General features: G+C 38.6%; 1 protein-coding gene across 6 annotated transcripts in view; it reads right to left on the bottom strand.

Moving 5' to 3' along the window:
- FARS2 (phenylalanyl-tRNA synthetase 2, mitochondrial) overlaps positions 1-24,828 on the bottom strand; it is a 238,406-nt gene that overhangs the window by 142,322 nt on the left and 71,256 nt on the right. The window lies entirely within an intron of this gene.

The following is a 24,828-nucleotide window of genomic DNA, read 5'->3' as shown; positions in this document are numbered from 1 at the left end:
GAAAATGCTGGTTGCATTTAAAGTGGCTTCAAAGTAGCTTCAAACAGGACAAGTGGCCGTCTGCTATTTGGCAGGCACTCTCTGAATTTGTAGTTAACTAATATTTAGCAGGCACTTTCCCAATATTTCTGGCTAACTGCTATTTGGCAGGCACCCTACAAAGATGTTTCGCGGGAGCACTTCTCACTGGATGAAGATGGCATGCAACAAAGAAGCCTACAACAACTCAGCTAAGGGCAAATACAGCTAGGCAACTGAAAAGGCAGATTGTGTTTAAAGGAGATTGGAAGTGGCTTCAAATGGGACAAGTGGCAGTCTGGTGCAGCTCAATACCAAGCATCACCCTTCAAGTACATCAAGCAGAAAGGGGCAATTCTTACTCAACTTAAATAAGTTTAAACTGACAATAGAAGCAACATAGTCATCCACTACAATTAAATACTATCTCAGTATCAAAGATAGTAGTGAGGAAACATAGCCCTCAGCATTGGCTGCGATGACTGGGGCTGCTGCAGGATACTGTTCAGCAATATCTGTGGGGCCCCACGTTTCTTCCTACTGCAACATCTCATGCAGCAAATATCCACCCAAATTCAAACCTCTCTGCATGCAATACAGGAATTAATTTACCAGAATGAAACCATGAACTGTGTAGTTGTGACATCATCAGGAAAATCCTCTGCTGCTATGAAGGAACGGGTACAAAAAATGTTCCAGAAAAAACAAATCAACCCAAAAACGACAAACATTCTGAAGAATTAAGCAGGCCTCTGGAACAGATAGCAAAAGACTGGGACATAAACACACACAAATATGCATATAAACACACATATATGGTATTCTGGAGCTGAGGCAGCGTTTTCAAAAATATGGTTCAGTGCACCACAGGTAATGTAACATAAGGCAAGAACAAAGAGGTGCAGAGTATAGCTATTGGTAAGATACTATGGGCTATGGCCAAAGCAGGAGTCACTGTCTTCCGGGAGCCCTTTACAAGCCCTATAAGAAATCCCATAGTTTACAGAGATTTCCTACCCCTAATTTAACCAGATTTGGGAAAACAAGCTATAGTTTGTCTGCTTTTCATTCTGGGTAGTGCTTAAATATTAGTAACAATTATCAGAATAATGTACCCCTCCCTCCCTCCCCTCCCTCCCTCCCTCCTTCCTTCCACATTATATTTTTGTGGGATAATGTTCATTCTCTTGCTATATACATTTTAACATTTTGTTTAGTATAATTTTGAATTTATATATTGTTTGTGATTATCCTATTATTGCTTTTGCAAACATAATGCATGTGTTGCATGTGGCAAATAGGATTATCTATTTCATATACACATAGGCAGTCATCACATGTAACTATACATTCAGTTTCCTGAATGAAAAGAATAAGAGTTTAGGAACCCATATTGAGAATGCCTACACTTCTAAGGCACATCCGATTTATTTTATTGTATTGCTTGTAACTATTATATCTGGAGATATGTATAAAAATCTCTCCAAGTTGGAGAAAAGTCATTAAAATAGGGCTATTATATTTGGAATGGGGATGCGGTGGCGCAGCAGCTTAATGACACTGAAAGTTGCTGGCCAGAAATGGTCGACACTTCAGCGGTTCGAGCCCAGCTCCGTGCAGCAGAGTGGGCTCCTGCTTCCTCCCCAGCTCCTGCCAACCCAGCAGCTCAAAAACTTACATGACTAGATAAATGGGTACTCTCACCCAGGTGAGATGAAAAATGCTGGCGGCGCTTGCACAGGTGAAGGGAGCAGTTGCCGGTAACGGGGAAGCCGCGCACGCCCGAAAAAGGCGAGAAGCAACGGAAACCCCGCCTCCTGCGCACGTCAGCTGGGCTCTGCTCTAGGAAGGAGGCACTGGCAAACCACTTCCGAAACACCTTGCCTTGAAAACTGCAGGGACTCGTCCAGGCAGTTGCCGCAGAATCGGTAACGATTGAGTGTGGATTAAAAAAAAAAATTATATTTGGACTGTAAAACTAATAACAAGCACTAGATGGCAGCAAATATTGCTGGTGTCTGGAAGTGGTTTGGATTTTTATAGCCCACATCTGGCAGCCCTAATTAAAATGGCAAATACAACCCAAATGTCAGTATAAACAAATGCACCTTCGCATAAACATGGGGGGATCTGGGTTGGCAATGAACAGAATTTGGAATCCTCATGGATTGTTTGATGAAAATACTAAAACAGCGGGTTTTTTCAATTGACTATGTGCGTGCCATCAAGTCATTTTTGACTCCTAGCAACTATATAGACAGATTTTCTCCTTGTGCACTGCTATGAAAAACAAAAACAAATCCAATTTGGGAACCACAGTGAAAGAGATCTGTAGAGCAAAAAGAAGTATGAAAACTGATGTTCAAAATGATCAAGAAAAAAGGTTGATCAAAATGAACAGACACACCAAAAGAAAGGCATGATAGAGTTATAGAGAAATTGGATAGGAAAAAGTATTACTTTTTCGCCTGTAGTAATCACTGTAGAAAACCAGTTTGGTGTAGCGGTTAAAGGCACCAGGCTAGAACCTGAAGACTTGTAAGTTCTAGTCTCGCCTTCAGCACAAAGCCAGCTGGGTGGCCTTGGGCCAGTCAGTCTCTCTCAGCCCTAGGAAGGAGGCAATGGCAAGCCACTTCTGAAATCTTGCCAAGAAAACTACAGGGACTAGTCCAGAGAGTTATCAAGAGTCAAGACTGACTGAAGGAACACACACACACAAAACTCTAAGATTATCTAATCAAAGTGACTAATGGGACATTCAGGAAAGACTAGAGAATAAACTTCTTGAAGTAGTGCACAAACTGTGGAATTCAACATTATAGGATGCACTGACACCATGAATATCAATCTTGGGTATCACGAGCAAGAAAGGACTATTATATTCATGTGCTGATTATGGGCTTTTTATGGTCATCAGGTTGATCACTCTGGGAACAAAATGCTGAATTAGGTGTACATTTGGTTTGAGTCATTAGGGCTCTATTTATGTCCTTATGTATGCACGCATGCATGCTGTAGGATTTCTATTTCAAACTTCTGTACGGAATCTATTTTCAAGCCATAGAGCAATTCATACAAGTATTTTCATGAGGCTTTAGACTATGATGCAAGAAGCAGGACACAATTTCTATAAGTAATATTACATTGAGTATATGTAACTATTTCAGACACAGTACCACTCCCATAAACTAGAAGCCAAACATGGCCATTACATTATTTATCACATGTGCTAACACTGACTGCTCCAGTTCTACCTGTTATTTTTATTATGTGCTATTGTTCCTGTTTTAAGTTTATAAGTACTCTTGGAGCCAAATTTTGTGAATAGAAAACAATTATTTTACAGAAATATAAACTGTGATTACATGTCACATTTATAGTACAACTACCTCCCCACAGTTGTACACAGAGAGACAAAATTGATCTCTCTCTCTCTCCTATGGGCAGCAGATTGGGTAAAAATATTTGCTGTAGGTTATTCAACTGTGATACCTCAGGGAATTCAAGATGTGCTACATCTGGTGCCTACTCAGGTTTTATGAGATAATTGCTCCCTAGCTCACGTAAAAACATGGCGCAATGGAAGGGTTTGTTTTCTAAATTTGAAAAAACATGGATTGGGCAGGAATCGAATCAGTCATGCCTCAGCAGCGTATACAGAATGGGGCAGTGGCAGCGGTGGTGGTGGATATAAATAAGGGAGCAACAGCATTGGTGCAGTACGAACTGGATTAATTTAACTGTGATTAATTCCATGTCAGATTAAAATGGATATTGCCAGCTGTATCACTTCCATTCTGCTGAATTATTTCTGCCTGTCACTTTTTTGCCTCCTTCCTAGAAGAAATGGCCCTCTGCGGTGGATAAACCTTCAGAAGAGTTAATTGTCACATACATGGGTTTAATCACATTGTCCGCAGTGCTTGGGGGCCTTCCCTTCAGTGATCCATGACTAATTGTTGTGGTAATTTTTCAATCATTAACAGGAGCGCATATGCTGCCGACAAATCCCATGGCCCTCGGTAAACCCTGCTGGCGAAAGGAGATCACGCCTTCATAAAGGCCACCATTCCCTCCCCTCCAGGGCCATTATCCTCCCATTAATATCTTATAAGCACGTGCCCCGTTCTTCGAGACAGGAGGACCGACTTCCATACAGTGGCAGCACCGTTGTCTCTCCCCCCACCCCCTCTGATTTCTCAGGGAAACCAAGCTGGGTGTTTGGGGTAGGGGTGGAAAGCCGAGACCAGAAGAGGAAGAAATTAAAACTCCATCTGGGACAACTTAGCTGAAGGCCTGTTCTGTATTCAGCTGGTACCTCCTTCATCTGCCAGGGAGCTCCTGTGTTTCAGCTCGTGCCCTTTCTTTGAGCTTCAGCTGTATTAGAGATCTCCATGGCAACCGCTGGGGCTCATCTGCTGCACCAGACTGCAGCTTTCCTCTATTCTCAGCTTCCCCAGCGTCAGACGACAGGCAACGTGCACTGGTGGGGCAAGACCTGGCCTCGGGGAATCCTCCAGCTGATCGAAGTCCCATTCTAATCACCACATAACACCAACGAACAAGATCGCTTTAAAAAAGAAGAAGAGGAAGAACCCTTTTCTGTAGGATTTCCCCATTATGTTTTAAATTAAAAGTGTTTCCTGATTCCTCTGTGAACTGAAACAAAGAGGAGAATTCAAGACAACAAGGAGGACTCTTCCAACAATGGCAGAGCTTTGTAAAATTTGGCCTGGTTGCAGAATTAGAGGCAGAGAGGTATAAATTGCCGGGCTGGTGTCCATTCCCACTGAACAGATTGCTCCTTTAGCTCAGCTGTCGGCACCCCTGTCTGGGGAGCTGGACGACCTGGGTTCCAGTCACCCCTGTGACTCCCCTCTGTCAATTACATTTATTCATTGGCATGCAGGTCAACTTATGATACAGGAGAATCATGGCACCCTCTGCTGGTAAATAAGGATTCATGAACAGAAAACAGCTTATTTGTTTAGTGGGTAGATATTTACTTTCTGAGCATATTTCTGTGAGCTTTTATTTGCTTGATCACATTACATGAAAGGAATCGGTGGCTGTCTATGTTTAATCTGTGCACAGAAAGAAACAGGGAAAGACCTATATGCTTTATCATTATTATTAAAATACATTTGCAAACACAACAATAGAAACCCCTTTTCATTCTATAGTTTATGTTACTGGAACAGTCTCCAACTTTGGTCTTGCTGATTTAGAGACTGAGTAAAATACTAAGAAATTGTTCTTGCCTGTTTGGTGTCACTCTTGTTCAAATAAATTTTAGATGCTTCTACACAGAATAATAACTATACACATCAGTAGGTGATGTTAAGGATTCCATATTTACTTTCACCAAACACAACTGGGACATTGATCCTTTTCCAGAAACTGAGTTCTAATATTGTAAAATTGGAGGCATTTATACATAGCAATATCTTTCCAAATTATATTATGAGCTATAGGGGACACACACACACACATCTGTGTGCAGTTTAAAATCTGTTGAAGGAAACAAAGCCCCCCTACTCAAAGAACTGAGGATACTGGGTTTTCTGGAAGGCTTGGAGCAATGTCTGCAAAGGCTATCCCAGGTTATCTTTGTATGTGTAAATGCAAAGCTGTTCGGTTTGCCTTGTAGTTCCAATGGAAATGTTTTGCCAGATAACCTGGAAAAGCCTTCAAGCAGCCAGGCCAAGCTGCCTCAGCACCATGGATGGGTGCTTCGCTTGTGTCAAAGCGCTTTAAAAAAACTTCAGATATTTTGCTTTGTATCTCCATAACACCTGGAGAAGTAATTCTAAATATAAAATGATATGCATTGCTTCATATCCTAAATGTGGATGACCTGACCTGCAGAAGAAAAATATTCTCTATCTTTGCAGCTGCTGTTGTCATACCATAGTGGAAAATAACACTAAAAGCAAGAAAAGAGTCATGTTTGTAAGATGGGTGGCTATACAATTTTGATATATAAATAAATTTTAAAAATATGAGAGATGCTTGTTTCCTTGACAGAAGTCGACACTTGTCTAAGAGTTTATTATTTTTGTTAGATGTTTTTACAATTCTAATACTTCCTGTATGAAAAAACAGGAAGATTAAGTTCCTCTGTTTGTGGCTCTATGACATGTTTTCTGAGGAAATTGATATGATGAACACTTCTCATTTCCATTTTAAGTGACTTGAAATATATTGAATTTGTGACATAATTTTTTGTGCCATCAAGTCAGTGTTGACTTGACAAGTCCCTGCAGTTTTCTTGTCATGGTTTTTTGAAAGCTATTTGCCATGGCCTCCTCCCTAACCCCAATCCTCTTCTTAGGGCTAAGAGAGAGTGACTGGCCCAAGGTCAGCCAGCTGGCCTGGTGCCTAAGATGGGTCTAGAACTCCTGGCCTCCTGGTTTCTAGCCTGGTATCTTAACCCCTACACCAAACTGGCTGTCCTGTGACTGTCTAAGCTATCCCTAAATAAACCCTCTGGATATTTGGCTTCCACTAGCTTTTGCTTCAGTGGCAGATATTATAAAAAGAAAAATAATTATTGAACTGATATACCAACTTTTGCTGGCATTGTCAAAATCAGGAGGAAATGAGGTGATGGAGGTTAGTGACTTAGAATGTTCTCTTTCTGCCAGTTCTAAAAGATGACAGCATAAAATATTGGTTAATTACCAAGGATAATGAGACTCACTACCGAATTAGGTCAATTTTTTGATGTGAAAATTATACATGTGGAGAAAAAAAAAGATAGAAAAACTTATAGCATATTTCAGCAACCTGGCCAGATAGTATATGAATCACTCTAGAATATAATTACAGCTGCTGGATTATGATTTACAGAATCTGTCTCTCCATAGATCCCTCTTTCATTGTTTACATTAGCATCAAAGAGATGGAACTAGGGATTAACCTCAGTCTGCAATGAGACAGAGCTTTTACAACCTGTACAGTTAACTGAGCAGCTACTATTCAACAGGCGCTTTCTGAGTATTTGCACCTATCTGATATTTAACAGGTGGTGTCCAAATATTTCTGGTTAACTGCTATTTGGCAGGCATCCTCCAAATATTTGCACACAAAGTTGCTACAGCAAAACTATCACTTTCCACATAAATACTGCAGACATGATACAGGAACGTTTTTGGATGGGATGAAGATAGCACGCAGCAAAAGAGCATATAACAGCTAAAGGCAGATACAGTTCTGCAGTTCCAGTTAGCAACTGGAAAATTCTACCTAATAAGGAATTCTAAACCTGCTACTGCATACATGGGAAAATCTGAAAGGTTTAGGATTGAATGATAGATGGATCTTAGGTGGCAGGATACAAGGCAAAAATTTAAAGCAGTCCAGTAGTGCAATGTATGAAACTGGAAACTCTGAAAATTCCTTCAAAGGTTATCATTGACCCTCAACTAGTAATGGCAGAAACATTAATCTTACTACCAATCCTGTTCTATACTATAGAGCCACAGGAAAATGTTTTCCAGGGCATTGGTCTAACTAGCTAACAAGTTACCCAAGTAGTCTGAAGTGGTTAAGACTACTCAAGATTTACATTCCTTAAAGAGGAATGAAATTTTATGTTACAATATTACAGTAATTCAACCATATACACCTACTGAGTACTGCCTGGCTTTAAAGCCATGTCTATTTAACCTTTCCATGTTAACTATGTAGTCTTATCTGGATTAATATTCTACCTTGTTTGGGCACTGTAATTGCTTCATTTGATTACAGAATCATAGAATTTTAAGGAAGCATTTAGGCCAGTGTTCCTCAACTTCAGTGACTTTAAGATGTGTGGACTTCAACTCCCAGAATTCCTGCCAGATCATACAGTCGCTGAGGTTGAGGAACACTGATTTAGGCTATCAAGTACAACTCCCCACTCAGTATAAGCATTAAGATTAAAGTAACCACACCAGATGGCTATTGGCTCTGCTTGAATACTTTGAATAAAGAGAATACCACCTCTCTCTAGGTTCTTCTTCTACCATCTAACTACTGTTACTGTTAGGAAATTATTATTAACATTTGACTGGAATTTGCCTTCTTGCAACTTAAATCCATTATTTCTATGTCTTGCCTTCTTGAACATTAAAAAACACTTCACAGCAATCTTGTTATTTCCTTCCAAGTACTTGTATCATATCACCCCTCAGTTTTCTCAGTTCCGTCTAAGTGTCAAGACTTAGTTTCTAGTTTGAATATCCTTGTTGTTCTTTTCTGAACCTGTTCTAACCTGTCTGGGACCTTCTGAAAGTGCAATGCCCAGACCTGGCCATAATATGTAAGGTGGGGTCCAACTAATACAAAATAAAGTGAGACTATTACCTCCTGTAATTTGAAAACTCTGTTTCTCTTTATACATCCTAAAATGCACTTGCTTTCTTGCAGCCATACAACAATGATGTATAATATTCAGTTTGTAATCAATTATTATTCCAAGATTATTTTCATAAGTACAGATGACCTGAAAGCAAATAAAAACATAGCTCTCCCAGAGGGCCTTTGGGGATTAACTCTATTTAGCAATGCCACTTTTTTATAATTCTGTAATTTCTTAGCTTTGTGTTCTTATTTACTATTTTAATCTTTTTATTCTGATTTTTTTGTCCTGTCTTTAGTATGTAAATTCTCTAAGCCCCTTAGAGTTTGGCTGGTTTCAGGCAATCAGATAAATTTTATAATGCATTCATACATTAATAAATATTTCTGATCCTGTGCACTTTATTTCTCTTTCCTAAGTGAAAAACCTTGCATTTATCTCTATTGCATATCTTACTGTTATTTTAATACATTTCTCCAGACCAATTCAATGTTTTGAATTTCACTGCTCTCTTCTAAAGTATTACCTATTCCATTCAATTTTATGTCATCCCAGATTTGATGTACATTCTCTCCACCTCTTCATCCAAATCACTAATAAAAATGTTGAAGTAGAGGATCCAGGATACATAAATCAAGGTTGATGATAAACCACTGAGGAGTGCTAATTTCTTATTATTCTCTGTTATTCTCAAGGTGCTTAGATCAGTCATTTTATGATCTACTCTAGAATCTTCCCATGTATCAATGCCAGACTGACTAATCTATAGTTCCTGGGATCTCCTTTTTTGAAGATAGGAACTTTGTCCTATTCCATTTGTCTTGCTTTACCTGTTCTCCAAGATTTCTAAGATCATACATAAAAGTTCAGCCAAACTGTAAGTTCTTTCTCTACCTAGGATACAAGGCATCAGCCGTAGAGATTTAAACACATTCATCGTAAGCAGGTTCTTGATCATGTTTCTATCTATGTCAGACTTCAGTTCTGCCCCTTCAGGCTACTCTTCACAATTGTCTGATGGGTTATATGCCCTCTTTTTTTAGAAGACTAAGCCAAAATACTATACCTGTATTTTCTTTGTTACCTGTTAGTATTTTGCCATCTTCATGGAACAGTTGGTACTCAAACCCTTTTCATTTTGAACTTATTTATTCAGCAGAAAAGATAACAGCCCTGAATTTAAAATTATCCTCCCCAAATAGTAAAGTAGTAAAAGTAGGTATGTATACACTTATACATTGACAAAAATTCTGTACAATGCCCAAATTACAAACTTGCCAAGATAGGGTTACTATCTCCAGCAGAAATCAGTTTGTATATTTCCCCTCCCCCAATAACATGTTTGTATATATTCATGCATATCAGAATGAATGAATGTATATATTTGCAAGAAGCCAATTTGCGGAATACTTACTGACACAAAAAGGAACAACATTCCTTTTGTATCTGTGGGAAAGCTCTGGATGCTGCCCTGGAGGACCATGGTGGCAGCACACAACAAGTGGGCATCCTGGGTATTCCTTCTCTATGAGTATACAGATAGGGTGGATTGTCGCTCTATCTGTATACTCAGGTTGGTAGGGTGCATGGAATAAGGTCCCAGGTATCTGGATACGTGAGTTGAGCCTTGGGCAAAAGAGCAACTTGCACAACCATGTGTCTGAGTGGCAGGCAGGCAGGCCACTCTGAGACTTGGAGCTGCAAGTTGAACCTCGGGTGAGAGGTACCTTGTCTGGTGGGACAAGATGGAAGACATTATCTGTATCTTCGCTTAGTGTGGACATGTTTGTCTGCATCAAATTTTGAAAAGAGAAAAAACAGGAAATGTGTGGTCTTGTTGTGCAAAAGATATGTTGAACTTATACAAAGACTTAGGCTCTGGGGCAATTAAATGGTCTGCCTACATAAGACCTCAGGGAAAAAATCAGGTTTTGCTTAATGAAGCTCTGATTATAAGATTTTGCAACATCAATGTTTTGTCTGGAAAATGTGCATACAAAATAACAGGACTTAGAGTTCTGGGGAGGCAGAAGTGGGGTAGACACAGAAACAGCAGCAACTTGGTGCTTGCTTCCTTCTCCTTGGTGAGTGTCCAGACTCTGCCTCTCTAAACTAAGTGGCTTCAGTACCAGTAGGATTCTCTGTGTCCCAAACCTCAACATTCAAATATCTTTCCCAAGTGTATCTGATGACTTTTTAACTGTTGGGTACCAAGCTTGAGGTTGAAGTTGCAAGATTCCATCCTACCATCTTAGCCCCAGCAAATGCAGCACTTCCCTCCCTTGGTGCACTGAAGGCCCAAGTGAGATGACATCTGAAAAACATCTGTTTCAAACTGCACCCACCGCTTGGTTAGATCTACCCAGAAACAGCAGGCTACCTGCTCCATTGTGCTCATGTTTAGATTTGTTTTTTAATCCTGTCGTGCCTGGGGACCTCGTTTTGCTCCGGACTACGGTAAAAGTTTTTTCCACTGGACTGTGAAATAGTTCCTGTGTGCGTACTGACCTGGACACCCCAATGTGGCTTTTGTTGCTCACACTTCTTGACAAGCAGTGTATCAATGCACAATCCCACTCTCCTTTTCAATAACTCTGTGTAACTCTTTCCCTTTCCATGGGACTGACTTGCCTTCTTGTCTCCTCATCCCATCATCTTATCTGCAACCGTGCACTCAGGCAATTGGGGGGGGGGATAACTATAAGTAATGGGCCAGGACTACCAAGACAGTGGGGTTTTGAAAGAACAAAGAGGCAGCATGTCATGAAAATAATTTCTTTCTAGGGAGTTACTTTCTTTTGCCTTCCCAGAGCTCTGCTTGCCTCCCAGGATCTTTTCCCAGCTTATCAGCTTTTCTTCATTTTCTAAATGTTTTTGTGGCTGAGGTGAAAGTTTAGGTGTTCCTAGAAAAGTATATTTGGGTTAGGGGCTTTTAGTCTGAAAACCAAATGGACCAAAGTTTAGTTTTATATAAACTAGCATGGTTGGTTTCAAGTAACTATGTCTTATCTGAGACCAAATGCTTAAAAACCAGTTGTAAGGGGAAAAAAAGTCAAATAACCTCACATGTCTGTTTTTATTGGCAACCAAAAAAAACTTTGTTCCACTTGAAAGGTGGACCCCACATATTTATTACCCATTTCACATTAAAAAAAAAATCAATAAAACTTATCAGCTGCTTCAAATACTTAAAAGTCTTCTTCCATCTAAATAGCACCACTGAATTATTAACCAATTTTAAAGTGATGTCTCATTTTTCATGAGCACTTCAAACACAATTAGGTTATGCAATCTGGTGATTATATAAGAAGCACAAGTCAATTTTGGGGTCTGTATTACAATGAAGTTACAGGGAACAAAACAGAATAAATGTAAGAGCTACTGTTTTATAAATATATATATATATATATATATATATTTATATATATATATATATATCTGAATAATAAAATTATCACCAGGCCTCCTCATGTTGCACGGATCACTCTCCCCTGCAGCACTCCCACGGTCCTTACCTGGGATTCCCTCCACGTCACACTTAACAACCCACATGTCTTGGTTTACGACAACCGGGACTGCCTGGATTGCTGTCGCTAAGCAATGTGGTCACCTGACATCATGCTTTACAACCGCATCGCTTAGTGATGACAATCCCAGTCCCAATTGCAGTCGTAACTCGAGGACTACCTGTAATGTGGCTTTCCGGGGACCTAAAATAATATATAACTATACAAGTAATTGAAACTTTAAAAAAAATACTGTATTTTTTTAAAACTTTTTTTAGCTTTTCCAATATCCAGAGGATCTCATGGCAGTTTTGTCCTTAGAAATCTTACTGCTCTTCTGAGAACACTCTGTTATCAGAGACTCCTACAGACCCAGCTCTGTTCTGGATTTCTCAGTAGAGCAGAAATGAGAAAGAACAAAAGTTTGCATCTCTTAATTGTTGGCATCCTTTTTTCTATCCTACTGAAATCAGTAGGAGGGAATTGATATTAACTTTGGCTGTCAAGATTCTGTGCCAATTCAAAGGGAATGGGGGGGGGGCAGGTGGTTGTTAGAGCTTGTCCAACATCGAATTTCCCTGATGTTAAAAAGAACCACTCTTGGAGACCAGCAGAATGTTGGAAGAGTGTATCCAATATTGGTTTTCTCCCTTTGAGGTCATTCTCAAAAGGAGAAATCCTTATACATCCTATTATCCTTAGGACACATGTCCAAATTTGTAGGACTGCAACCTAAATCCTGCATAAATGCTTATCCAGTTATTCATCTGTTCATTGCCTTTGCTTTTAAAACATGGACAATTTTGAAATATAAACTGTAATGGCATGGACATGGAAGGATTTGAAATGTAAATCTTTTTCAGAACTTTGGATATGCACCTATTTTAGTTCCTATTTTAAGGGGAAAATATTTTGAATATATTACTGAAACTTGGTGATCTGCTGCCACATTTTGGCAGTGCCGTCTTGGGGATTTGGAAGACTGCAATAACATGGCTGGGAGCCGTGCTTTGAGATATACTTCAGAAGTAATGGTACATATATACTATCAGCTTATTCACAAGAGATATCCTCCATTGTGATTTTCAAATTATTAATTAAAATGTTATTTTTTTAAGTCCCCAAAATAATTCATTTTGTAAATTGAAATGCTATTGCTGCTGCTGATTTGTACTGAGCCTAAGCATTTGTATTTTAAATGAATGATGTGGATGATCCATCTGATACAATCAGTTTGCCACTCAAAGAAAGGGCAGATACTGGCTCATGATTATACTGGTTATATGAATATACACTGTATAAACTTAAGGCAAGGAATCGTCTGGGCTCCAAGAAACGAATTTCTATTGCACTGTTTTGTGCTAGGGAGCATTTCTTCCATTATTGTAATCAAAGGTTATTTTAAAAGGCTCTGCATTAACTTGTTTTTCAAAACAGATTGTGAGTGCAGTGAGAGCTAAGGATTCTTTTAAGTGATGGCACATAAAGCATTTAATCAATGAATTATTCCAAAAGGGCAAGGAAATGGAGGGAAATCCTTCCTGTCACTCACAGTAGTAGAGACTTCTATAACTAGTGCTGTTCTTAACTTTCTATAGCTGAAATATCACAATTGTTCACATCATTGTAATATAAGCACTTAAACATGTTAGAAGTTCATGACAGAAAGCCCTTCCAAATAGAAATTTATATGAAGCATATATCAAATTTCTTGCCTGACAATCTTTTGCGCACAGAGCTTTTGGTTCATGTACATGGAAAGTTGTGGTGAACTGCAGATTTTCACTGAATTTTTATTCAGTTAAGATCTTTTGATGAAGTTCATCAGAAGTGGCTATACTTAGATAAAATGCTGATTTCTGCACTGAATTGCTTATGGTATAAAATACAGCTCGATTAAGACGTGTTATGTTTGTTGACCAAAGAACAGCTCAAAGTAATAAACAAATTACTATACAACTAAAACAATAAAACTTCCACTTGGCCAAATTCAGAAAACAGTGCTGCAGGACTTCACAGTCATAAATATTCAGGGACTAAGATATGTACTCAGTTACTAAAGAAAGCTTGACCAGAAAAAAAGGAATGGTCTTCACTATTCTCCCAGAAAAGGGAGACCAAGGAAATCAATCGTTCCTCTTGAGACCTGGTTCTATGTCCATGTTGTTAGAGTTACCATAGAAAAGAGAAGTTTAGGGTGCTGCACTGTCCAATCTAATTCTGTGGAATTGATTTCAGCTGCTGTGAAGGGAAAAGGTTTAGGGATTTGTCCCATTGTTGGTCCTCTACGATCCTTGTCCATCATGGCTTATTGCAATATGGTCCACATGGGGTTACCCTGAAGACCATGTGAAAGCTTCATCTGGTCAAAATACAGCAGCTTGAGGAGTTAGGGGCATGGATGGGTTGCCCTTGGAACACCACTGCTCTGAGAGCTACATTAGCTACCAGCTGGCTTCTACGTGCAAATCAAGGTGTTAAGTGTTACCTAAGTTTCTACATGACTCAGAATGCAGGTATGTTCAGGACTGCATAGCCCCTCAGTCTCCTGCCCTTCTGAGAAAATCTGGAAGGGAGGGGTCCCCCTAAATCCCTACCCCTAGGGAATGTCATTTCCAGGGATCCCAGGGGCTATCCCCTCAGTCACTGTCCCCCTTCTCTGGAATAACATTCCTCCAGAGATCATGTTGGCCCAACTCTCCTGGATTTTTGAAAAGCAATTAAAACCTGGTTTGTTCCAGCAAGTCTCTGATATGGTTGAATACAGTCCTGCTTACAGAAAAAATGTTTTGTTATAGGTTGTCTTTGGCAGTTGAGTTAATTGATGATATTGTTATTGTTTTGTAATTTTAAAAAAGTTTAAAATCTATTACTGAATGTAGGTATGCAAGACATTCAGTGTGATTAGAGTGGCCTATAAGCCTAGATATATAGAGCCAAGTAAATGAAAGGAACAACCAGAAACAAGACGCACAGCTGTAGAGAAACGTAGAGATGACCTTGGAGAAGATAACAGCAGAGACTGTTAGCAAAACATGAGCTCAGTTCAGGAAAACAAGATAAGTGAGGAAAAAAAACCTTAAAGATGGATCACCTTGACTCTCTTTAGTATAAGAAGAAAAGAAGGGCAAAATGGTCAGTGTTTCAAGATTCTATTGTAACCTATAGTAGTATAGTAGTTCTAGTAGTAAATAGTAGAGTTCAAGGATTTCTTGTGGTATCTGTTTCTTGACTGGGCCTACTTCAAAGGGGTGGCATCAGAAAATATTCTGTACCACTGGAACTAAACATTTACTTTCAGTCCCTCACTGAAGAAACAAGCTGAGCGCCTTCAGGGGCAGAACGAAAGATACTTCTAAGCAAAAGACAGGAGGATTGATCCCTGAAGAGCAGAGGGGGTACAGCTAGAAACAAAGAGTCATAGTCATTGGTAACCCACTACTATGAGGAACAGAAGCAAACATCTGTTGATCTGAACCACTTATTTATGAAGTGTGTTGTCTACTAGGAGCATGGATTAGGGATGTGATAGATCAATTTCCAAGATTTATCAAATTCATTAATAATTACCTTTTTGTTCTAAGCCATATGGATACAAATGATGCTGTTAAGAGCAGCTACAACCATCATCATGGTCTTTGAAGCTCTTGGAAGAAATTTCAAGAACCTGAGCCTTTATTATCTATTTGCTAATACTCAGAGTATTGGCATTAAACAATATTAATTTGCACTCTTTGATAAAGAGGGCAAGTATGACTTTATAAGTATAACTGAGACCTTCTGTGATGACTCCCATAATTAGAACATAGCAATTGAAGGATACAAATTGTTCAAAGGAACAAAAGCAATAAAAAGAAGGGAGGGATTACACTGTATGTTTCAATAATCTCTTCTTAGAAATCCAAATGAATTAATCTGCCAATACTGTAGAAAGCTTCTAGGTTAAAATATGTGGAGGAATGAATAAAAGTCATATCGGTATCCATTATAACCTGCTCAGTCAATATGAAATATGGAAATTGTACAGCTTTTAAAGAGATACAAAGTAATCATGATGGGAGACTTAAATTACCTGGATATCTATTGGGAGACAAACTCTGTCAAGCATGTTGATTCCCAGAAATTCCTGATGTGTCTTTCTGACAACTTCGTCTTTCAGAGGATAGAGGAAGCACAGGGGAATTATTCTTGACTTAATACCCCGCCAATATGGTAGACTCAGACAATGAAATAGCAGAAACATTGGGGTAAAGTGACTATGTACTGCTGAAGTTCTTAATATTAAGGAAAACTGAACCTGAATATAATGAAATGCACACCTTCAAAAATCAGATTTTATTATAATATGAAATTTAATATAATATTAAAATATTAAATATATTAAATATTAAATTTAGTATTATTCTAATATTAGTTTAACAAACATATAACCAATGTGGGTACATTAAAAAAAAGTGATGATGTGGAAAAACAGACACATAACTGAGGTCAAAAGAGGCTCCAGCCACTAAAGAAGAGTACACAAAGATAGTTTGGAATTGTGGAACAGGTGTCAGAAAGGATAACGCTCAGAATGAACTATGATGCCCTGCACACATGGACAAGACCAAGGGAGCAAGAACTACACCAATTTTATCAAGTTATCCTTAATGCTTTTCTGAAGTAAATTCAGAATCCTGAGGCTGGGAAATTCCTATTACAATTTCCAAAACTGTAATATTATTGTAAATATTGTGAGTTAATTAAGGCAGCATCTCTCTGAATGCTTTGAGACACTTTTTCCCAGATTTCGCTCTACCTGGGCTGAGTTGCCATTGAAGGAGAATTGGGGGTGGGGGGGCTGTCAAACTAAAAGCCTCTAAGCTGAGCACACTTGCCCAGAGAAACTAAAACTGTCAGGACATTGACATTTAAAAGGCCAAGGAATGCTGATAAGCTGGGAAAAGATACTGAAGGGCGAGCAGAGCTCTGGGAAAGCAAAAGATAGTAACTCCCAAGAAAAAAACTATATTCATGTCATACTGCCTTTGTTCTTTCAAAACATTGTCTTTGTAATCCTACCCCCATTACCTCATAGTTACACCCCAACTGCTTCACTGATTGTACTAGACACATAATGTATTATGTCCATTCAAATATTTACTGTTGTCAATACTCAGTCAGATAACTTGCTGCTATATCCAATCACATGTATGCTCTAATTTGCGTAAGTTTATAAAGAAAACCTGCAACTCCGCCCCTCTTTAGGCCTGTTTTCTCCTTTAGCACTGTCAGCTGGAACTTCAGTATAATGTGTATATATATATAATATATATAATGTATAATGTCTTCCGTTCAAATGTATCCCGGGAAAAATTCTCCTACAGTTTGGAATTGGCAGTTCTTCCACATGGTCAACCAGCTTATAGTCTGATCAACATGATTATAGACCGTACAAGATCCAGATTCTCAATAAGAGTAAGGCTCATCTTTTCAGATGTACTTTATTTAATTACTGGCAAGGCAGTCAACCACTTCACTATTAGTTTATTCTTCCATTCCCTGCAAGTTAAATGGATTTGCCTTACTCTCTGCTTATAATTTTTATCCACATTAGTATTTTCCCACTTTAGAATTTCTAGAACTCTAGAAATTAACAATTCTACTTGATATGATCCCTATTATATAATTTGCACACATTTTTCTTAAATTATTTCCACATTTTAATCTTTAATTCTACATTCAGAAGCCTGATTTCCTGCTAGATTCTGATTTGTTCATTAATCAAGCAAGCAGACGTAAAAGGTGTGCATCATAAAAAATCCAGCAGGAGTTCATGCCGTATGAGAAAAGCAATTTTCAGAAATCTGTCCTTCATTTTAAAAAATAATTTCTCAGAAACATATGTAATTGAATTGTCATGCAATAGGGCAATATTTGTTCATCTTATGCAAACACACAGATTGTGAGTAAAGATACATTAATTATTCCAAAGACTAGAAGCTGGAGCATACATAATGGATGCGTCAGAAAGTTTTAAATCAGGAAAGCCAACATTCCTAAAACAATATGGGCTTCTATTAAGGCAAATGCAAGCTCAACAAATGTAAGCATGAAAAAAACACAGCTGTAAGTTAAAGATAGGCATAAAGGCAAATTATAAGAAGGAGAAATCAAACGATGCATATGTTTTGAACACACTGTATGTGGGTGTAACTATGAGCAACAGACAGTGGGAGACCATAAACATTCACAGTTAGCACTGTCACTACTTTAACTATGCTATGAGTGATGGAGGTGGGCAGAATATAATTGGGCAAGGGCAAGAGGCTGGTAAAAAGAAGAAATTAGATGGACGGCCTAGAAGTCTCATATGTAAGTCCATGTTTGGAGTTGAGCTAAAGAAGAGGAACGAGTTTAGCTTGATTGAAAAGGAAATATTCCTTGAGTTATTTTTATTATTAAGTTGAATTGATGGAACAGGTATAAATATATAAATACACAGGAACATGTTTACGCCAAATCCTTGCCAACCTGGTTTCAGGCTTGAACATGGGGCAAAAACTGAATTCTTGTGGATGACCTACAATGGTACCTGGATGGCCCAGAACATTCACTAGTCCAGGGTTTGTTATCATCAGTATGCAGATGGTACCCAGTTATATAACTCTACCCTAGACAAAACAAAAGATGCAGCGAACATCCTGCTTCAGTGTCTGGAGGCTGTCAGGGACAAGATGGGTTGAACCAGGCTCAGGTTGAGCTCCAGCATGATGGAGTGGCTGTTGCACAGAAACCATGTGACTCTGAAACTTTTGAGGTAGGCCAAGTCAAGAAATAAACACTGTAGGGATTCCAGGAACATTAGTTTATTGTTGTAGAGTATGGTAGCAGAATTTTGAAAGCATGCCCAGGTTTCTCTCTGCCTGATCTTTTATGAAACAAAATCAAGGTAGGGTTATTTTAAGTTTCTTTTTCAAACTTGCTTCAGTCCCTGAAATGTGTAATCTTGTCTGCAAGTCAGTCCTTAACAGTTCTTTCATACCTTCTCAATGCAATGCCTAAATTCCTAACAAAAACAGTGAAAGAGGAGGTTCATGATCTGGGAGTTCTCTTGAACTCACGGCTATCATTGGAACTACAGATAGCAGGGAAACCCTGATTCAGGGGATACACTAGATTAGGACTTCCTTGGAGTTGGGTACTCTGGGTATAGTCACTTATGCCCTCATTATGTCACCCTTGGACAACAGCAACACATCCTACTTGGGGCTGCTCTGAATATTATTCATAAACTTCAGAAAGAAACAGCCTGCATGCTGATGGTCAAAAGCTAATTCAGCAGAATTCTTCAGTGGTCACTGTGCTGATTATCTATAGGTTTCCAGGTACAAATCAAAGTGCTGGTTATCACCTATAAAATCCTTCATGGCTTGAATCCTGGCTGCCTGCTCCAGGAAGAATCTGCCTATCTCATGTGTTTGAACTGGGAAGGAATACTGTTTATCTCCCTCCCACTGTGAAGCTAAGGGGGCAGGGACCAGGAAATCTGCCTTCTTTATGGCTGCCCCAGCCTTATGGAACATTTTGACCCCAATGTAAAGATGCCCTCCTCACTAATAACATTTAGAAGGGAAGTAAAAACAATCTGTTTTTGCCAGAAATTTGGATCTTTATTTTGAGGGGATGCTATTGGCATGTTACTTTTGTTGTTGTTATTAAATGGTTTTATATAAAATGAAAGTTTTAAAGTATTCTACGTATCTAAGGGAGCCACAGTTTTGTGGTTAAGGTAGCACAGAATTTGCGTAAAATAATAATAATAATAATAAATAAATAAATGCAGCTACTTTATATCCTTTTCATCATTTACTTATTTGGATTGGCTGCAATTTTGCAACAGCTGTTGCAGAGGCCTTTCTTAGCCCTATGATCCTTTAACTATGAATTGTAGAAAATTAAATCAAGAATACGCTCTATATTGAGTTAAGTCTATGGTGGGCTATGATCGTAATAAAGGCTTGACTTGATTTGATTTGATTTGAGCTAAATCACAACTTACTACATTAGGAACTCTTTGAAACATTTGAGGCACATGCTTCTTTTTATTGCCCACATATTTAACTACTTCTGTGATACCTTTTCAATCCTCAGGTAGGTTATATATTTAAACACAGAACTGAGGAAACGAGAGAGGGAGGGAGGGAGGGAGGGAGGGAGGGAGGGAGGGAGAAGAATACAGTGGAACCTCGAGTTACGAATTTAATCCATTCCGTGACTCTGGTTGCAACTCGAATTGGTCGCAACACGAGGCAAATTTTCCCATAAGGTTCAATGTAATTACCGTTAATCCGTTCCGGCGTCTGCGGACCACGCGTCAGGGGCAGAAAAACGGCCGCGGACCACGCAGCAGGGCGGAAAAATGGCCGCAGACCATGTGTCAGGGCGGAAAAACGGCCGTGGACCACGTGTCAGGGCTGAAAAAACGGCCGTGGACCACGTGGAACTAGCGGAAAAATGGCCGTGGACCACGTGGAGCGGGCGGAAAAATGGCTGCGGACCACATGGAACGGGCGGAAAATGGCCACGGACCACGTGGCATGGGCGGAAAAATGGCCGCGGACCACGTGGAACGGGCGGAAAATGGCCAATGCTTTTTTGTATGACTGTAAATCAAGTCAGTGGTCAACCAAAGAATGAGAAATGGCCAAGTGAATGAGAAGTTGTAAGCAGAGATATTTATAATTCACTTTTTTTCTGTCCTGGGTTTCACAACAACAATTCCAGAAACTCAGCTAAGCATTAATTCACACATTTCATTTCCACATGGACAGTAAAATAATCAACTCTCTAAAATGTATTAAACATATATGAACAATTTTAGGAATGGATTAATGTTTTACTTTTTGATGTGTTAAAAGTGCTGATGATACTACTGAACCTTCACAGCATCCAATAATGAATATTTCTTATCAGGGAGTCCCCATGTAGAAATAACTAGAATACATTATTTTGGGAATGATTCTCCCCCCTGCTGCTAGCCTGCTCCTGGTATGTTAAACAATTGGTACTCAATGAGTTTTGGCCTACTGAGCATGAAAGAAAAGGCTTATTTCTGAATACAACATCATCAGTAAGATGTAAGGGCCGTTGTCCCAATGGCGTGACTGAATCAGACTTAGCCTGTTACAGCAGATGCTTTCTTTCCTGGCTCCCCAGCCCAGCCAGCTGAAAAGCTAAACTTGCCCATTCTATTACTGGAATGGTTCAACACATATTCAAATCTCCAGCTAGCTGAACTGAGCTACATGAACTCTTCCAAATTCAACAAAGCCTGCTATATCATCCTTGTTAAATCTCAAGCACAGCAGTATAATGTTCTGTTTCAAATTCCTGCAGTGTTATTGAGAAGTAATTACATTTTTCCCCACAGACATCTGATACTGGATTGGCACACAAGATAGGCTACATACTTCACCTGCTGGATAGCTTCTGTACAACTCATAAGGCACCATCTGCAAAGAGGTACAGTGCTAGATGTGAAGTACAAAAAAATATCTTCACAAAAAACATACTCTGATACTTGATACAGCCTTCAAAAAGTGCATTCTGATGGCTCTGTAAATCCAATAAGTAAAACAAGATAATATTAGTTATGTTTCCTATTAGATATTAGTTATTATTTATTATATATAATGGGTAGATGGAACATACCAACATTTTAAAACAGAAGTGGAAAATTGAGACAATTCTGAGGGTTGATATGGCCCATACCATACACCAGTCTTCCCAAAACAACAGCTCTGATCATCCCTGAATAATGTGCTTAATCACAATGGAACAATTGACTGATTAAACATATCCAAATATTCCTTCTCTTTTTTTAAGCAAAACAGCCCATGGTAATAAAAAATATGATGAAAAATCCCCTTAAAACCTGAATGCTAATCTGCAGCACACATACCAGTAATTATTTATTGCATGTTTGAAGAGGACAAGGAATTATTTATTGCATGCTTGAAGACCCACAAGGAAGAACTTGGTCACAACCCAAATTCCACAATTCTCTCACTCAATAAACCAGAGATGTAACTAAAGTATCACTATAGGAAAAATAGTAGTGACCCTCTCTTATGCCACCTTGGACTTGACTTGCGGCACACTTGTCTATACTTGCTACTCTGAAGTCTTACATACTTCCCTTACTGTAATTCTTGGAGTAAGCCCCAGTGAGCATCATGAAACTTACTTTTGACCAAGTACATTTACTTTGGTTGTTACATATGGTGATCTTATTACATTTTTCCCTCTGTGAGACATACTTACTTTATTCACAAAGCACATTAAGATTTCTGTACGTTAAACGAACAAGAATAGATTTTATTCTGCAATTCTTTCTAGATCACAGTCATATTATTGGTCTGCGTTACTTATTGTGAAGTTGATGAGATAATATGCATTCTCTAAGACAGTATGAAAAGTGAGGCACAGAAGCCTTCAACTCAGAAATCCAATGAGAAAAAAAAATCAGGAATGAGGTGGTTGTGAGTTACATTGATGAAAACTCTTCCTTTTCTCCAACAATTCATCAGTGGGGTACATATTTCTATTGAAATGTCAGTAAAATCAAGGAAAGAGGATTTTTTGGGTAAAACAATGCCATCTTTGGGAAAGCAAAGAATGAAAAGTTCCCAAAAGTTCCCAATTAAATATTCAAACCTAAATACCTCAAAGGATGTAGAAACTTCACTGGATTCTGAAATGTTCAAGGAGCAAACTAATTTCAGGGGTAGGTTCTTACCTTTTATTTTACTTCCAAAATCCTACCATATTTCTGTTATGGCTTTTCATAGAAAACAGGCCAACCACTGCTTGCCCGTGAAGGCAAATATAACCCATATGTATGCTTTAAAACAACAACTAGCTTTTCATCATTTATACAGCTGGCTCAATAACCACTGAAAGCTATTTATCTTTAATGTTTATGAGAATCTGGAAATTTATTTCAATGTAATACTTCCTTGCATGTGTAATTATAGAATGTATAAGGGGTAATATATGGGAGAGAGAGTTCTGAGGCACAAGGAAACAAAAAGAAAAATATATTGATTCATTTCATCATTTAGCTCATTTCATCATTTAGCTCTATTTTGAAATACTCAATCCAATTTCTGAAATTTAATTTTCAGTACATGGTCCATTTGGCCACTCTCAGCTAGAATTATTTGGGCTTATGAAACAGCCTAGCAAGATAAGCCTGAAATCTTAAATTAGGCTGAACAACCTAGAGTTGTACCTATCAGCCCTTGCCAGCCAAGCTAACAGCCAGGATGATGTGATTTGCGTTCCCATTCATTACCCAACACTGAGTTTAATCTCCTCGTTCTCCAGCCCTATAGCGGCCTTGGAAGAGAGATGTTGGGAGCAGCCTCCAGGAAATCATAACTAAAACTAGCCTATGCATTAAAAGTATTCAAGAAAAAACATCCCAAACTAACAGATATGCAAGGAAAAGAAGAGGTTTTTTCTATTATCTCACTGTAGGATTGTCCCTTCTGAAGATGCCCCTGCTTTCAGAAGTCCATCTATAAGGTACACAGCACAGGATCCTCAGGTTTGGAATATTCTTATCTGATTAATATAATTATTTATCATATATTTCAGCAGGCAGATACCAGGAATTCCAGCAGGAAGGAGGGAGGAAGGGAACACAATGAAAAAAGTTCTTTAGTTTATAAACAGAATCAGACCTCCATGGTTCAAGGAAAATGCAGGGCAAAACTATATATTTTAGAGGAGTAAAGATTGAAAATGAGACTGATTTCTAGAGCGTCTTTTCAATGCACTGACATACGATGGAACTGAAATCCAAGAAATAAATTGTGGATGGATGGATGGATGGATGGATGGATGGATGGATGGATGGATGGATAGGCTCTTACCTGTTACTTTGGAAGTACAGAATGTATATAGTCCTTTTAGTTTAGAGGCTCCTTATTTTATATTATGACATTGTTTGTTATTGTATCAATTGTTGTTTATTTGATGTCTATATCACACTTAGTTATGAGCTATTAGTAAATAAAATTGCCATTGCTACTACGTACTGTGTTACTCCCACACAATAAAATGCACTTCTTTGCAAATCCATTTGGTCTCCACTTTCTCTGGCTTTAGATAATCTGTAAACATCTCTTTTTAGCTAGGTCTTTAAAGGTCAATTATTGTATTATTCATTGTCAATGTATATGTTTTCATTTCTATAAAGTTTTAAACTGCCTTCCATATACATTTCAAACAGAAAAATGACATAGAATTCAAGTAACTAAAGAAAGAAATGTTCAACATTGGAGCAGGCAGAAACAGCATTAGAGAATACTTATGTTCAAATCTATCCATCATTTCTAATGACGTTATTCATTTATATCATCTATCACAAGTTCTCTCACTGGCTTGGTGGCTATGCAAAGCACTGCATCTAGCTCACAGAAAATCATAGTTCTAGGGTACACTAGAACTGCCGTTGGAGAACTGCACTGAAGTAGACTGCTGGGTTCAGTTTAAAATGCACACAGAAAAGCTGCAGTAGATTCAGAGAAGAGCTACCTATATTATAAACCAAGCACTATAATGAAGGGTTAAAGAAGCTGAGTATATGTTTAGCTTTCAAAAGAGATTACTAAGAAAAACAATCTTTTAGATATTTGTGATCTACAACTATCTAAGAGGCGATCACGTACAGGAGAGAACAGGCCTGTTCTCTACTGAAATCAAACGCTTGGACAAGAACCAAGGAGATGCAGGATGAGAGAGAATTCAGGGAATTGCCTAATGGTAAAACATGTTAAACAATGGAAATGTGTTTCTAGAAAAGTAGCAGACTCCCCTTCACTGGAGGTTTTCAAATAGGGATTGAGTGAATACTTATTGGGGGGCTGGTTTAGCGATTAATGGATTCCTGCACTGAACAGAGGGCTGGAC

Source organism: Python bivittatus, unplaced genomic scaffold, assembly GCF_059951505.1.
Source record: "Python bivittatus isolate LINGU-HERP-01145 unplaced genomic scaffold, Pbiv_v1 ctg000840_np1212, whole genome shotgun sequence".
Classification (NCBI taxonomy): domain Eukaryota; kingdom Metazoa; phylum Chordata; class Lepidosauria; order Squamata; family Pythonidae; genus Python; species Python bivittatus.
This window is presented reverse-complemented; position numbering and strand designations above follow the sequence as displayed.